The 7,620-nt window shown below is 42.9% G+C and overlaps 1 protein-coding gene and 1 pseudogene across 1 annotated transcript in view; one reads left to right on the forward strand and one right to left on the reverse strand.

Annotated features, from left to right (window-relative positions):
• Positions 1-7,620, forward strand: part of PRKAG2 (protein kinase, AMP-activated, gamma 2 non-catalytic subunit) — a 474,947-nt gene that overhangs the window by 322,571 nt on the left and 144,756 nt on the right. The gene's annotated exons all lie outside the window — the stretch shown is intronic.
• On the reverse strand, positions 6,382-6,884 carry LOC102837539 (annotated as a pseudogene).

The raw sequence follows: 7,620 nt of genomic DNA on the forward strand, positions 1-7,620 counted from the left end.
ATTATAATCATTGTAATGAAACAAGGTATATGATTTGTTGAATGTAAAACTGATGATCTGCCCTGTAAGTTTTCACTCAATCCACAATAAAAAACCTTTTTTTTTTTTTTTTTAAAAAAAAAAAGGGAGCTCTGGTAGTGTAGTAGTTACAAATCGGTCTGCTAACCTCAAGGTCGGCAGTTTGAAACTGCCAGGTGTTTCACGGGAGAAAGATGAGGCTTTCTGCTCCCATAAAGATTTACAGCCTCAGAAACCCGGTACAGGGTCACCATGAGTCGGAACTGACTCCACGGTATTTAACAACAACATATATAAAAGGCATCACCTATCCATCCCTTAGCACTCTGTACTTAGCTGGGTTAAATAATTCATTGCAGTGGTCAAATACAACTCAGACAGAAACAATGCTCACAATTTATGGGGCACTTAACAACAACCACATTAGGGAAGTTGGATTCCTGGTGGAGCTCTGTCGGATAAGCACTAGACTGCTAACCACAAGGTTGGCAATTCAAACCTACCAGCTTTTCCTTGGGAACCCTATACGGGGTTGTTAGGAGTTGGAACTGACTAGTCTACATGGCACTTAGCAACAACATTAAGAAATTAACAGGCTACAATGCAGGATCAGAAAATGCTCAGGGCACAGTTTTTCCAGTCAAAACAACCTTTTCCTAGCCATACCTGCAGGTCGTTCTCTCTCTAGCCCTTGGCCCCTTGACCTGACCTCTGCTTGATCTGGAATGTTACAAAGCCCTTTCAGTACTGCTATTGAATACCCAAAGGACACTCCATTCCACTATACGTCTCATCCTGAAGACATTAAGTTCTAGCTCTATGGGTCTGCCAATGTAGCTTCCCAATTAAGTGCTTGGAGGCACCCAACTCCAAAACTAAGCTTCCTGCCGAAAGGCACTCGGCTTTGCTTGCTTCATGGACTGGGAAGCCCAGTGCTCTGGTTCTTGGTTTTGCTGCTGCTGCTCCTTCGCCGCTCTTCAGGTGCCATAGCTTTCTGTCCCTGGGTCGATTGAGAAGGTTCGATGCACAGGGATCTTGGGTTTCAAAGGACACACTGCACTTCTGGCTGTTCTTTGATGGTAGTGAGGTTCCCCTTCCTGCTTCTGAGATGCTCATTTTATACCCATGTTAGAGTTCCAAGTTTTTACAAGCATAATTAGTACCATGAACAATCATTCATGAACTGAATAGTCTCATCCTATCAGCATCTTCTACTACCTTCTCTTACCCAGACCCATCAGGAAAACAAAAACAAAAAAAACTTGCTTGGTTATAGTAACAAAGATCATGCCTATAAAACACATTAAAGAATTCACTGCACCACAAAATATAATCTTCACTTATTAGAGTACACCCTAAGGACAGATCTATATCTGATGTAATACCACATCATCAAGGATGTATTTGGCTGCAAAGTAAAAGAAAACTGCAACTCAAACTGACTTAAAAGGATTAGGCCATCTTTGATCTGATATCTACAGGACAGAGGAAGGTTAGGACCCAGGGTGAGATACAGTACTGCTCAATGATGTCATCAAGGACCCAAGGTCTTTCTCCCACCAACACTGGCTTCATCTGAAGGCTGATTTCAGTAGTACTCAGGCTCTGGAAGCGTAGTGGTTACAAATCGGGCTGCTGATCTCATGGTCAGCAGTTCGAAACTACCAGCTGTTCCATGGGATAAAGATGAGGCTTTCTGCTCATGTAAAGATTTACAGCCTCAGAAACCCTGTACAGGGTCGCTATGAGTTGGAACCGACTCCATGGCACATAACAACAACAACAACAGGCTACCTGCTGGTTTGTGGCAAGAATCAGGGCCTGGGATGAGATCATTGGAATGCACACGTACGTACAGCTAGCTTTCCCTAAACTATAAGTCCTTCCTTTTAGTGCTAGATAACATGGGAGAGACTGCAACCATCATGAATCATGTAAGGCATAGAGTGTATACAACATCAAAATCAGGGTGATTTTAAGAAGGAAGGTAGAGGAAAAGGAATGGATGCCAAGTAGGCAACCAGCCATTTCCATTACTACTGCACTATATAGTGAGCATGTACCTCACTAACACGGGGTATGTATGTATGGAGTCCTGTTGTGGTACTGGAGGATAAGCAGTGGACCACAAAGTCAATTTGAACCATTAGGTTTACAGTTCTAACTCACCAGCCACTTCTCAGAAACCCTATACAGGGTAATTATGAGTCGGAAATGACTCGACAGCCTTTGACAACAACATTTGAACCTAGGAGTCCCAGTGTGGCACTGTAGGATAAGCACTGAACTGCTATCCACAAGGTCATCAGTTCAAACCCACCAGCCACTTCTCAGAAACCCATACAAGGTCACTGTGAGTTGGGACAAACTCCGTGGCACTTAACAATTTTAGTCTATGAGTCAGAATTGACTCAGTGGCATTTGGTTTGGTCCAATTATGTTGTGCCTAAAGCAGCAATTCCTGTGCAGTCTCCAGGATAACTAAACGACTTTCTTTTCAACTTCTCATTTTATTCTACCTTGTATCATATTTTGTCTTCTTACAATGGTAAAGCATACATTATGTATGCTGTTAACTGCCATTGAGTCGGTCCAACTAATAGTGACCCTGTATGTGGTGCTGTGGGTTAGTGCGCTGGACTGCAAAGTCAGTTTGAACCACAAGATCGGAAGTTCAAGCTTACCAGCCACTCCTTGGAAATGCTATAACAGGGTCGTTATAGGTTGGAACTGATTTCAACGACACTTAACAACAACAACATAGCTTTTCCAAGATGCAGCTGATGGGTTTGAACTGCCGAACTTGTGTTTTACAGTCTAGTGCTAATCCTACAGCGCCATGCCAGGAATCCCTCATTATATATACAACATGTATAGTATTATTCAGAGTGTAAGTATCAGAATCTTTTTAAAATCAAAGAATAAATAAAAGAAAAGGACACACTTAGATAAGAATTATCCTATATGGATAATACACTAAACACATAAGTGAAAATATTGTACCAAATCAGGGAACTACAAAATCAAGAAGCAGGGGCACTAGATGCCATGCTTACCAAAAGATACGACTAGCAGCAGGTGGGAATCAGTTGGGGCCATCTGAAAGTTTGTCTGCTGCCCTACTCATACAACACAGTTGAGCAACAACAACAAAAAAATGCAAACAAACAGTGAGCAAAAGATTTGAACAGTCACGTCACTAAAGAAGAATCACCAATAACCACATGAAAAAATATTATCTTCAGGGAAATTCCATTTAAAACTACAGTAGCACAGGCACCATGAAAAACAGTTGGGCAGTTGCTCAAAACGTTGAACCTAGAATAATCCCATAACCACAGGTGCCGTCGAGTTGGTTCCAGCACAGTAGAACAGTGAAACACTGCCCAGTCTTGCGCCATCCTCACAATTGTTGCTGTTTGAGCCCATTGTTGCAGCTGCTGTATCAATCCATCTTGTTTTAATTGTATATGTAGAAATTGTTGAGATGGCAAATGTTTTGTTATATATTTTTTCATCATCATAAAAAGACACAAGTCAGATGATATTACCAATAATCAGACCAGGTATGGCCTAAGAGAGAAAATCAGGCAAATATAGAGGCAAACGTTTTCCACGTGTTTGTTGATGTTGTTGTTGCTGTTAGGTGCCATCGAGTCGGTACCGACACATAGCGACCTTATACACAGCAGAACGAAACACTGCCTGATCCTGGGCCAACCTCACTATTGTTGCCATGCTTGAGTCCATTGATGCTGCCACTTGGCCAGTCCATCTCACTGGGGGTCTTCCTCTTGTTCGCTGAACCTCTCTCTACCTTACCAAACTTGATATCCTTCTCCAGCGACTGGTCCTTCCCGACAATATGTCCGAAGTATGAGACACGAAGTTTGGCCATCCAGGCCTCCAAGGAGCACTCTGGCTACACTTCTTCCAACACAGATCTATTGGTTCTTTTGGCATCCCATGGCACTTTCAATATTCTCCAACACTATAACGCAAAAGCATCAATTCTTCTACAGTCTTCCTAATTCAGTGTCCAGCTTTCGCATGCATATGAGGTTACTGAAAATACCATGGCTTGGGTCAGGCACACCTTAGTCCCCAAGCTGACATCTCTGCTCTTCAACACTTTAAAAAGGTCTTGTGTAGCACATTTGCCTAATGCAATATGTCATTTGATTTCTTGACTGCTGCTTCTGTGAGTGTTGATGGTTGATCAGAGAATGAAGTCCTTGACCACTTCAATCTTTTCTCCATTGATAAGAATATTGTTTATTGGTTCAGTGGTGAGGATTTTGTTTTCTTTACATTGAGATGTAATCCATACCTAAGGCTGTGCTCTTTGATCTTCATCAGTAAATGTTTTAAATCCTCTTCACTTTCAGCAAGCAAGGTTGTATCATCTGTGTATTGCAGGTTGTTAATGAGTCTTCCTCCAATCCTGATGCCCTATTTTTCTTCATGTAACCCAGCTTCTCAGATTATATGCTCAGCATACAGGTTGAATAAGTATGGTGAAAGAATACAACCTTGTCGCACACCTTTCTTAATTTTAAACCATTCAATATTCTGTTGAAACAAATTTGGAAGACAACTATCTGCTGACTAATTGGAAGAGATCCATATTTGTGCCCATCCCAAAGAGAGGTGACCCAACAGAATGCGGAAATCATCGGACAATATGTCTGATATCCCATGTGAGTAAAGTTTTACTAAAAGGAAAACAGAAATGGCTACAAGCATACATTGAGAACTTTCAGAGGTTCAAGCCAGATTCAGAAGAGGAAGTGGAGTGAGGGATATCATTGCTGATGTCTGATGGATCTTGGCTGAAAGCAGAAAATATCAGAAAGATATTTACCTGTGCTTTATTGACTACGCAAATGCTTTCGATCATGTGGATCATGACAAATTATAGACAACATTGCGAAGTATGCGTATTCCGGAATACTTGTGCTCATGAGGAATCTGTACCTGGACCAAGAGGCAGTTGTTTGAACAGAACATGGGAACACTGAATGGTTTAAAATTCAGAAAGGTGTGTGACAGTTGTATTCTTTCACCATACTTATTCAATTCCATATGTGTACCAGTCTATTTTGGGTGAGGGAGGTTGGCCTTGAGGACAAATTTAAGGGAAAGCTAATGGAACAGCAAGTACCCTGGACATGTTGTGCCCAGCTGCCCCTCTCCCACACGTCTGAGAACAAGATGGAAGGAGTGATCCGACTGTTCTAGGATGGAGAAAATGAACCATCAAGAAGTACACTTTCAGGTCAGGTAAGAGATAACATACTTCAGAGGAAAGGGACTAATTGGCTTTGTGGTCTCTGAAATAAAGGAAAAAGCATTGGAAAGATGAACAATACGACTTGAAAAATGAGTTGGCCGCATAAGCCAGAAACTAAATACCCTCTAGATTAACCCATTTCTGGAAGAAAGTCACGCTTTACAGAATGTTTTAGTCCTTTTTATGGAGCGAGAAAGGAGGAGAAATAACACAAAATAGAGTTTTGGAATGAGTACTACCCACTCCCACTGCCATCAAGTCCAGCCGATTCATAAAGACATTAATGAGCCGTAATGACTGAGAAGGGCACCATAGGATTTTCGGGGCTGCAAGTCTCTATAGGAGCAGAGAGTTTTGTCTTTCTCCCTTGAAGTGGCTGGTGGGTTTGAAACACTGACTGTTCGTTAGCACCCTAAGCCCTATACCACCAGGGCTCCTTGGAAGGAGTATTTGTTATGGTAGTTGGCATGTGCCATCAACTTGATTCAAACTCACTGACACCCTGTATAGGGTTTCTGAGAATGACTGGTGGGGTTGAACTGTTGACCTTGTGGTTACCATTCCAGTGCTTATCCTACAGCACCACACCAGAGAGTTAAGTAGTAAAAAGGTATCATTTCAAACTTTAAAATGTCCTGAAACATTCCACTATTAGTTTTGCTAATAAGTGATATACTATAAAGATTCATGAATCATCAGTTTAGTCACGTATATACTGGGGGTCAGATGCCTCACAAACATGCTAAGTAGGCCTTGTTTCTTAGAAGTTCATCCTGTCTCTGGCCTGGATCTGCTCTAAGTAATCCTGAAATGAAACTTGGGCATATATGAGGTATTTGGCATGACTTCCCTACAACCTACACACTTCTGTCTGGCCAACCAGGCTGTTCACCCCAGTGTCCTCGGAAGGTGAAGTCTGACTTGCCTCCTGCCTGCATCGTGCTCTTTGCATTGTGGCTGGTGTGTTTGGAAGGCTGCTGAAGACATGGACTCTGAGCAGTTTCCCACTTATTGGGTTTAATAGGAATATGCCCTATGGGCATCTTTCCCCCTAGGCCAGTCAGTGGTGGTTACCCTCTTATTTTCTTCTTTTTCTTCTCGGACTTGTAGTGGGGACTCCAAAACATGAAAAGGAGAAGCATGAGAGGGATGAGAAAATCGAGGTCATAGACAGATATCAAGGTTAGTCAACTGTGGAAAGTCTTAGGTCCTTGTCCTTTGAAACTGGCTTTGGGGAGACCTCCTCAAATAACGGCACAGAGAGAATCGAATTAAAGCAGCCATTGTGTGGACTGAGGAGATGATTGTCTGGGTGCGAATCCATCTGTAGCTTCCTTTTAAAAAGAGGGCACATGTTGCAAAGGAAAAGAAAGGCAGCTGAAACCGAAACTCAGCCCACAGATAGCATAGGCTTAGACCACAATGGGGGATCCTGCATCAGAGGGTCTTTGAACTCCTTAGCCTACCACTGCAGCAGGTTTTTCAGCTTGACAGAGTAGGCTTCATACAGCAGCACTGCCTGCAAATCTATGGACACAGTGATGGAAAGGTGGGAGAGGAAGCAGAAACCCAACAGTCACTTTGGGCCTCCTGTGGCATCCAGAATCCACGTCAACTGTACATGGTGTGGGGCAAGAGCTGAGGCTGTGCTCACTGGAAACCACCAACATGGGAAGGGAGCTAGAGCCACTATCAACATTTTTTGAGAAACTTTTTAAAACCAACAGTGAGGAACTACTACATGCCCACTGTTGTGTGATGGAACCCACTGGCACTTAAAAACAACAATTTCAATGTAAGGATAGACTTCTTGTTATTATTGTTAAGGTGCCTTCAAGTCAGTTCCTACTCATAGAGACCCCATATAGGGTTTCCAGGGAGTGACTGGTTGATTTGAACCACCAGTCTTGGGATTAACAGTCCAGTGCTTATCCTACAGTGCCACACCAGGATTCCTTATCTAGAATGTTGTTGCTGTTGTTATTGTTTAGTGCCGTCAAGTCAGGTCTGACTCATAGCAACCCTGTGTAGGGTTTCCAAGCAGTGGTTGCTGGGTTTGAACCACCAGCCTTGTGTTTAGCAATCCAGTGCTGATCCTACAGAGCCACACCAGGACTCCTTTATCTAGACTGTTGTTGTTGTTGTTAAGTGCCGTCGAGTCGGTTCCGAACCATAGCAACCCTGTACAGGGTTTCCGAGGGTGTAAATCCTTACCGGAGTAGAAAGCCTCATCTTTCTCCCGTGGAGCGGCTGATAGTTTCGAACCGCTGACCTTAAGGTTCGCAGCCCGATTCGTAACCACTACGCTA

The sequence above is a fragment of the Chrysochloris asiatica genome, unplaced genomic scaffold (genome assembly GCF_000296735.1).
Source record: "Chrysochloris asiatica unplaced genomic scaffold, ChrAsi1.0 scaffold00249, whole genome shotgun sequence".
Classification (NCBI taxonomy): Eukaryota; Metazoa; Chordata; class Mammalia; order Afrosoricida; family Chrysochloridae; genus Chrysochloris; species Chrysochloris asiatica.